Source organism: Mobula birostris, chromosome 25, assembly GCF_030028105.1.
Source record: "Mobula birostris isolate sMobBir1 chromosome 25, sMobBir1.hap1, whole genome shotgun sequence".
NCBI lineage: Eukaryota > Metazoa > Chordata > Chondrichthyes > Myliobatiformes > Myliobatidae > Mobula > Mobula birostris.
Genome location: NC_092394.1, coordinates 29292924 through 29303121, shown reverse-complemented (window position 1 = coordinate 29303121; position 10198 = coordinate 29292924). Strand labels below are relative to the sequence as shown.

The following is a 10198-nucleotide window of genomic DNA, read 5'->3' as shown; positions in this document are numbered from 1 at the left end:
CAGCTTCTTCCACCAGGCCATCAGACTGATTAACTCATGCTGACACAACTGTATTTCTATGTTATATTGACTACCCTGTTGTACATACTATTATAAATTACTATAAATTGCACATTGCACATTTAGACAGAGATGCAACGTAAAGATTTTTACTCATGTATATGAAGGATGTAAGTAATAAAGTCAATTAAAATTCCTGCAATTTTTAAATGGAGGCATAAGAGACAAGGGTCCCCATCCTTTTTTGCACCGAGGACCAGTTTAATATTGACAGTATTCTTGTGGACCGGCTGATCAGGGGGGCAGGTGTTGAAGTAGGGTTAAACTCACCTCAACATGTCTTTTACATTTAGGGCTGCCAACTTTCTCACTCCCAAATAAGGGACAAAAGTAGCAGTCAAATCCCGGGACACTTTACCCCAGGAAAGACTACCATGACCATGAAGCCTTGCGCAGGCACCTGTGTGCGCATGCGTGTACGTGCCGATTTTTTCCCCACAAATCGGTTTTGCCTTCATCTTCCTGACTACACTGTACATACATTATTTCTACTTTATATAGGCTGTGTATTTATAATATCATTCCTGCTTTTGCTATATGTTAGTGTTATTTTAGGTTTTGTGTGTTATTTGGTATGATTTGTTAGGTTTTTTTTGGGTCTGGGAATGCTCAAAAATTTTTTCCCATATTAATTAACGGTAATTGCTTCTTCGCTTCACGCCATTTCAGCACGAAAGGTTTCAGAGGAACGCTCGACCTTAGCGGGGGAAACACGGGACAAACCAATTTAGCCCAATATACGGGATGTCCCGGCAAATACGGGACAGTTGGCAACCCTATGTTCAAGTTCAACAGTGCCTGACAGGGAATAAGGAAAGGTGCAGCTGACTCATATCGTTTCCTCACGGCCCAGTAGCACATGCTTTGCGGCCCGGTGGTTGGGGACTGCTGCTGTAGATGACCAAAATATCAACAATTCCTTCAGCTGTACCACAGGTAATGCTTAACCCATCAAGCTCTTAGACCAGATTGTTTGTAGCTGGAGTTTTAAAATTTATTCAAATCATGCTCATTCCACTTTTCCCTTTCTCTGTAACCATCACAACTACCCAAGTTGAGCTCCAAAATCTCTTCAATAGGGATTTCATTAAAATTTAACTTTAACCAAGTGCTGAGTTACTAATCCTAATACATCCTTAATTTTATTTGTGAAATGCTCCTAGACATTAAGAAAATACAAATGCTACAAATTATAGTTAACTAGCTTCTCCATAAGCTTTATTAATTGTAATCACATTTAACAGAGCCATTTATGGTTCAGAGCATACCAACAGATTTTAATTTAAGTGAAATTCAAACTCTCTGCCCCAGCTTCTCAATAAACTGAAATTAAAACCATTTCAAAACAGTTATTTAAAGAAGTACTGTGCTGTGGATAGAGGGGAACCCTTGGATGGACAATATTTTGATTTTCAGAAGGTGCTTGATAAGGTCACACATCACATTATTGAAATGAATAAAAACTCGTGGCCAGTGAGGTAATGGATCAAAGGCCTCAAATTTTTACAATGCGTTTGGATGAAAGCAAAGATCTGGTTGCTATATGTACTGATGATACAAAAAGCAGGCTACTGAAGAGTACACACAGGAAGCTACAAAAATAAAAACAATCAAGCAAAACTCCACCATAATTGATTGTTTTGAAATCTCAATGGTCCATTAGATACTGATTCCTAAGCTTCACTTAAAAATACACCAAGGTGTCAGCTCCTGGGTTCACTTGAACATACCAGGGTCCTGCTCCTATGGATTCACTGGAAAATATTAAACTATAGTGTAACACACTTTTTTCCAAATTGAATTAAAAGCATGCTGGAATATTAATTAGACTAGCAATAGTCCAATATAGTCTGCTAGCCCAGCAGCATAGAGTGAGTGGTTGGATTTTAGCTTTCCTATACCAAGGTGAAAGACTACACAGCTCTAAGATGCAGAAAAACCTGGGTGTCTAAATGCATTATTCATTGAAAGACTAGCATACAGGGTAGAGAAAGTAGCTGAAAAAATAATGTTATTCTCAAATACAAATCCTTTGATCCAACTCAATTATATAGGATCTTAGTAAATACTGGTAACTTTATTCAAGATTGGATGAAAATGTGTTGGAAGCAGTTCAGACAAGGTTTGGGGTTGAGCAGGTTATACATGACTGAATAAGCAAGACTTTTATTTTAGTGGAATTTAGAAGAGGGAGTTGGGGCTAGGTCGACTAAAAAGTCTTGATGGGATGGATGTGAAGACTGTTTTTAGAAGAAAATAAAATGACAGATGATTTTCTTCAAGACAGTTGCAAATGTTGAACTCTTCCTCAAAAGGGCAGTGGAATCACAGACTTTGTTGGATTAAATTGTTACTTTCTTGTAGTTTAACTTTCTTTATGCTTGTTTAAATGTGTACATAATCACTAGTTTGTCTGAATTTCCAGCAGATAGTTGGTTGTGTATTTCTGTAGTTTCTTTGTAAACCTAAATGTCATGGTAGTTTAAGACTGTCTTTACCTCACAGACTGTTATCTAACCAGCTTCAACCGATTTGCGGTATAGAAAGAACATGAGGTCTGGTCTCAAAATGCTGGTGGAACGCAGCAGGCCAGGCAGCATCTATAGGAAGAGGTACAGTTGACGTTTCAGGCCGAGACCCTTCGTCCTGACGTCGACTGTATCTCTTCCTATAGATGCTGCCTGGTCTGCTGCGTTCCACCAGCATTTTGTGTGTTGCTTGAATTTCCAGCGTCTGCAGATTTCCTCGTGTATGAGGTCCATCCTATTTTTCTTTTAAACCTTTCCATTTACTTTTTCATTGTTGTGTTACTTGTTTGGCAGGTGCAGGCTGACACTGTATGTACTATGATGGACATCCAATAAAATGGCTATAACCATAAGATTTGTGCTTCCAAAGAACCATCTGGACAATATCATTGCCAGATCCAACAACTTTGAATATTTACAAGGTAGGAGGGTAGATAGATTCTTGAGTAGCAAAGGTTGGATAAATTGGGTGGGGGAGTTTAGTGAAGATAAGCAAAAATACAGAGTTTAATAACAATCAGATCAAACATGATCTTAGTGAATGGCAAAGTAGGCTCAAGATGTCAAATGACCAACTCCTGGTCTTAAATGATACATTCATAACCAAAATGGCACATTCACCATTTATTTATCCAAATCAATCCACAAGTGCTTTTTTTTTAAAACAGAAATTCAGGGGAGTTAGTATTTCAAGACGCAAAGTAACAGATTGCCTTTAACACTACACAAGCAAATATCATTTACTTTTCAGCACCTAAGATTGCTCAGCAAGAAACCACTTAATATTTTTGAGAAGTGATTCGGAAATTACTTAGCTTAAGAATACAAGCATACATTTTCCTCTAAATTTGAGATAATCCAAAACTTCATTGCCCATCTTCCAATGTACTCTTTGTAAACTATTGGCTTGGATTTCCTTCTTTTAAGATAATCTTTAAAAACACTTCTGTTCAAACTTTTGATCATATGCCTAAGTAATGCCTTGACTCAGTGTCCAATTTAGCTTCATGCTTGTATAGCATTCTGCAATATTTTATGACATTGAAAGAGAATAGACACATACAACCTGATAATGCACAGTAAATTTAAAAGACTTCAGCTTTGGAATTCAGATAGGAAGCATGTGAACAATTTAGTGGAATTATATGCAAAAGATAATTAACAAATTGTAATTATTAAACTTTTGTGGAGTTAACCAAAGATGAACTGAAATTGCTAAATACAATGAGCACACTGTGTGTGCATTATAAGGGTCCCACGTTACCATTGCTGTTAGTGTGATGTTATTACAGTGTGGGGTGTCAAGAGTTTGGAGTTCAATTCCAGCAGCCACTGTAAGAAAGTTTATACATTCTTCACGTGAACATGTGAGTTTCCTCCCACATTCCAAAGACATACTGGTTAGTAGGTTAATTGGTCATTGTAAATTGTCCTGTGATTATGTTAGGGTGATGTATGTGGGTTGCTGAACAGTGCAGCTCATTGGACCGGAAGGGTCTATACCACACCGTATTTCCAAATAAATAAAACTATGATCATCTATTCAATTGTTCTGAAATCCTGACAATTTGGCACATGGTTCAACAGGTGCTGATTTCTGCACTAACATACCAGGAATCTAGTCTTTGTGCTCCCTTTAAAATTTACGAGGTTCATTGGAAAATTTATTATATTATGAAGCTGTGTAACATCTCAAAGGAGTAAGATTGCAATATTAATTGGAATAACATGCAATACTTTAGAAATTCTGCCAAAGTCCTAAACACACTAGATAAACAGATTAGTTTATCTATCTTGTACAAAGAAATCCAGTATTTCCAATGACTTTTCATTATTTACAATATTACAATTATACAAGAATCCTTAATTTATCTGAAATATACTAAAATTAAACTGAGAAACTGTTTAGTATAGTGGCAGCTACACTTTTCTACAAAGTATACTTCTCTATATAACACTGCCAAAATACTGTTATTACAACAGTGATAATAATTCACAATTTTAATTTTTTAAACCACATACAGTGAAGTTAAAATACATTTGGTAACACTAAAAAAAAATCCACCTCTAAGCAAAGAGCCAATTTGTCATACATCAACGAACTCAATCTCAGGTTACGTCAATCGCCCTAATACTCTTCTCGATCATACTTGCCGTTCTGGTAGAGTAAAACTAACTGATAGGACAAATCGGAAAGTATACGACCTGCTAGGGACTGTTAGGCACAGGACATTTTTCAGGATTATGGAATGGTGTTAGCAGCCAATCAATAAAAACAAGAATCAGTCTTCAAAGTAAGACAAAGATAATTGTATGATTACACAGTACTACCTGCAGACAGCAAACCTCTCTGCACTGTTGCTAAAGGCTATTTTTGAGCCTGGATTAGTAACAAATGTATTTGAATATACGGAGACTCTCAACAGTCCATATATGTTTCCACTGTAAATATGCAATTATGTAGAACTAGAACATTAAAATAATAAACTATTGTGACTATTGAAATAGTAATCAATCTGCTATTTTCATAAACATCAACATTATGATTGCAATGATGTTAAATTGGACACTGAGTCAATGAATTACTTGGGCAGATGATCAAAAGTTTGACTGAAGTATTTGCACAGATTATCTTAAGGGGGGAAATCAAAGGCAGAGGGGTTTACAAAGAATACATTGCTGTGCTTAAAGAGTGCAAAACCGTAAGGTACTCTTGTGCTGAGAGAATATTTCTAGAGATTCTCAGAGATCTTCGAGAATGACTGTGAGTTATGATGACTAAAGGTGGGTTATATCTACAACTCCAGTCTCTATGTGGTTCATTCAAGCCAAAAGCCTACATTTCCTTCACTCCAATAATAAACTAAGGGTTACCAAACTATGGTGCATCCGCATACATTCATAAAATGAATCGCAAGTATCAGCATATGGAACACTTATTTTTTTCAAAAATCTCAATAGCCTGCTTTCAGTGGAGTCAAACAGCAATAAAGAAATTTATCAACCCCTTATATTGCACCTGTGCAGCCTCTGGCCATCTGAAGAAGGCAGCTCAATAATCAAATCCTCAAACCTGGCACAAAGCTCTTGATCTTCTTTGCAGTAATGATTCCTACTACACTTCTAAGACATGAGCAGCAAATGCTCTTAAAGCCACGATGCTGAGAAAAACAAAGTATTCCAGGACAAAATGGAATTTTCTGTCCCATCAAAATGGAAGAGCTGTTCAAGATACAAAAGCTCAGCAAATACAATACAGCACATGTTAAACTACGTATACATTATCTCTTAAGCAGCCCCAGCCCTCGTCACAGAACACTGGTATCACTGGCCACCACAATACTCACAGAATTATAATGCAATCCATCACCCTCGGCCCCAAGAAACCGTCCATGAAAATCAGCCAAATGCAAAACAAGGACACGTGCTCTGAATCTGCAGGGAATTTTTACTGAACTGCCTCTTCTCATTAAGTAACAAGGCTCAGGGTGCTAAAAGTTGTTTTGGCTGCAGTCTAAGCTCGTTACATTATCAGATAGCCTAAATGAAGATCCAGCTTCACTGTTTCCTTCAATTTTAGATTACTTTATCTTCAGCTAGATAAGAAAACAAAGCCTATAGACTGGAAAATAGAACTGTCCAGGAAGGCACCAGAACACTCAAGCCCTTTTATCAGCGGCATACAGATTGGCAAATTCATGCTACAAACTTTGTAGTATTTCCAGCATGTAGCATAAAGGCACTTCGGGGGCGTGGAGAGTCGGGCAGACCTGCCATCCAGAGACAAACAGCACGCCAAGTTCACTAGGAACCGCATCCCCGGCTTCTGGAAAACACCCCGGGGCGAGGCTAAGTTAGTAGGAAGCAGGATAGGGGATGTTTTTGCACAAAGGTGAAGGGGAACAGGAAGGTCGGCGCTCGGGGGCTCCGGCCAAGGTAAACACCCGCAGTCCCGACGCCACCACGCGGCAGGGCGGCTCCCCCGCGTGAGCGGGGCGGGAAGGGAAGGGGTGGGTGGGGGGCGACCAACCGGCCACGGGTCTCGGGGACTCGAGTTCTCTCCACACCCCCCCCCATTTCACTCCGTACTGTTATTCAAACGATGGCTATTCACCTTCACAGCGTGAGCAGGCGGCCGAGACGCTCGTCGGTGCTACGCTACTCACCGGGAGGGATCGGCGGGACGGATTCCAGAGGCAGCTGTCTCCCCGCCGGCCGCCATGTCGCCTCACTACCCCCTCATCCCCCTTCCGAGACTCTCCCCCTCTGCCAGTCGACCCGTTGGTGATTGATGGGGCAGAGTGGCTCTCCCATTGGCTGGTCGGCGGTAACCAGGTGGCCGGTGATTGGGCGAGCTGAGCGCTCGGGGCGGGAGCAAGATATCTGCGGTTTTAACTCTTGGTAAAGAAGCAAATAAAAGGGTGGTAGACCATTCGGCCCCTCGTTCCTGCTACCGTTAGACATGATCATGGCTAATCTTTTACACCGGCGTCAATCAGTTCCACAATTCATTTAATAACTAAATAACAGTCTTTCATGAATGCATTCCGTGAATGAACCTCCACAACTCTCATGTTGAAAATGTGAAAAATTCACCAGGATAAGGGTAAGATATTTTTCTTCCATCTCAATCTTGAATGATTGATCCCCGAATTTGAGACAGCCGTAATGCTAGACATCTAAGCACCAACATTGTGCCTGCTATCTACTCTATTTACTCCCTGTAAAAAAAAAGTGTCAGTCCTGACGAAGGGTTCTGGCCCGTTATGTTGATTGATCGTTTCCACGGATGCTGCCCGACCTGCTGAGTTCCTCCAGCTTGTTGTGAGTGTTGCTTTGACCCCAGCATCTGCAGAAGACTTTGTGTTTAAGTTTCAATTACAATATTCCTCATTTGCATTTACTTCGGAGAATATTGACTCTGTCCGAAAGTGGCTACATAAAGTTGATTATTTGCGATCATTGTTTTACTTAAAGGAGTGTATATGTGGAACAAGGTAGAATGAACGTGAATGGAGACACAATAGACTACTGCTGCTGGAAATTGGGGGGGGGATAAACTGCTCTAAGAACTCGGTGGATCAAGCAAAATCGGATAAATAACTTTTCAGGTCAAGACACTGCATTAGCACTGGGACTATAGAGGGAAGATAGCCATACTGTAGAAAAGCTGGTGGGGTGGGGGGCGGGTGGCGGTAACCAGAGGCTGGTACATGATAGAGAAAATTAGTAAAGTAGTAGATGAGTAGGTGAAATCATGTGGATGCGGAAGGGTGGAGTCAGAGGCTGATTGGTGATAGGTGGAACCAGATAAAGGTGGGATGATGGCAAGTAGAACCAAGTGGGGAGAGATAGGGAAGATGAACAAATAGGCAGAAGTAACCAGTAATGAGTCCAGGCAGTGAAGGGGAGATGGTGGTGGGAAAGGTTAACAAAGAAGGAGAGATCCTGGATGTACTGACTGGAGTTTGAGAGGAACATAGGAGGAATGAGTTACCTGCAATTTTTAAAAAATCAGTATTTATACTATTGGGCCATAAACTATCCAAGCAGAATATGAGCTGTTTTTTTTTAACCTAGTTTGCATTTGGCTTCACCGTGGCACAGTAGTTTTGAGACAAGAACTGTCATACATAACCAACAAATAGACAGCCATAGCTGGGGGCCATGCTCAGGCAAATGCCCTGTGGCTATGCATTTGATTGGGAGATAGTGGAAGGGGTGAAAAGAGAAATTGTGAATTTAAAAGATGGTTCCAAATTAGATCAGTAAAGGCTCATGTTATCCAACCATTTCTCCGGGAGCTGATGCTGCTTATCTATCTAAATTCAGCAATACTTGTGTTTGCAGAAATTATGGAACAATGAGTATCAGAATGTTCTTTATCTTTGCTGAAAATATCCTAACAAAACCTGCTATGTTTTTTCTTGTTGGAACACATCAGCCAGTATATTCAATACCACACTGAAGTAACGTTTTGGAATACTATTCTGTGCCAAAAAAAATTCAAATAAAGACTTTCTCATAGATATTTAAATTTTGCTCACATTTCCAATATCTTATCAAAATTTCTGCTCCTCAGAATGGCAACAGTTCAAGCTTGTAATCATTTGAACCATCTTTATGGCTAAATGCTAAGATCTTGTAACCCAGTCAAGGGCTTTGAATGTCTTTTTCTTTTGGTCAGAATATAGGGAACCCTACATGAAGATGGGTATTCCAGTCCAGAGCATCCATCCCACTGTGTTGAGCTCAGACCAGCAACGCCAGTGTTGTGCTCAGCACCAAAATTGAGTCCAGTCTCACAGCTGATAGATTATGATGGTGCACAGGTTCATTAAGTGGTTGACTGAGTCTTCCACCAAGAAGCACAATGTCCTGACCCGGACCACTTCAGTCATCATCAGCAATGCTGCTTCATTGGCAGACCTTGTTGCTCAGCTGGCTCTTACCTATTGAAGAGCTCTGGCTGGCTGCGGTAGCAACAACCTGTCACTGACATTTCCTTCACTGAGGCACCCTGGGGTTGAGTGGCTTCGAGTGGCAGATACTAAAACTCCTTACTTGACAAGTAAAGCATAATTCCAAAAAGACAGTGACAATGACTATCTTCATCCTTCCCCTACTACACACACACACACACACACACACACACATTTCTTTCCACTAATCGTGCTTCAAAACCAGAACATACATTCTGTTGAAACTTTGCTCAAATGGGCAGTCTTCATGTGGAAACTTTGATAGTTCAGCTATTTTGATCCAGGCCACATCAACTTGATAGCCAAGAGCATCATCATCACTCTCAAAATCTCCTTATACCAATTCTTTTCTCTTCATTGCCCATTGCTGATGGTCATTTTGATTAAGATAGTTCACTTCTGCATCAGTGGCCTAGCACTGGAGGGGAGATGTGTGCAAAGTGGAATGAGGCTGTTGGTGCTTTCAACAATCACTGCCATGTGACTCAGGTACCGGATTAGGAGATTTGAGGCAGCTGTGGCCTTGGAAGCCAAGGATGAAGTAGGAAGGGAGTAGAGAGGATGATAATCTGCAGTTTGATTCCTCTAATTGCATTTAAACCTATACAATACATGCCATAAATATACTGTTGAATCAGAACCCTTAAAATAATGGCACAATGTCTTGTACCTATTGGGAATTCAGATACACCGTATTCTAAAGCACAATTTAGGGCCTCTCTTGACTGCAGCCTTGGATTCCAATCAAGGCTCCAACAGTCAGTTTCACCCAAGGTATCGGCTTGTGAAAAGCGTATGATGTTTCAGATTCACGGTTCAGAGTGAGGCACACAGATCTTTGTTTTCCACCAGACCATTCAAGGCAGGAATATTGTAAGCAAAATCATGTGGCCACCTATCTTTCAGTGTAACAAAGTTAATGGATAACCTGATTAGTCACGCAGAGCACCAAATGACCAATAAATAGCAGATTGAACAATCAACTGTACAGTGCCTTGTAAAAGTATTCAGCCCAACCCTTTGGTCACATAAATTAGTATTACAACCAGGAATTTTGTTTAATTTAATGGAAAAATTTTTATCTGTGAATCATGTGCTCCTTTTTTTCCACAGTAGAGCCCGAAAACA

At 40.2% G+C, this 10198-nt stretch overlaps 1 protein-coding gene across 6 annotated transcripts in view; it reads right to left on the bottom strand.

Annotated features, from left to right (window-relative positions):
• The window catches only part of LOC140187841 (protein-tyrosine sulfotransferase 1-like), a 121419-nt gene extending 114557 nt beyond the window's left edge, over positions 1-6862 (bottom strand). For all 6 annotated transcript variants that reach the window (XR_011883162.1, XM_072243636.1, XM_072243632.1 and 3 more), the window contains exon 1: positions 6755-6862. The gene's annotated coding sequence lies outside the window, so the exon portion shown is untranslated. The remainder of the gene's footprint in view (positions 1-6754) is intronic.
• Positions 6863-10198: the final 3336 nt, after the last annotated feature.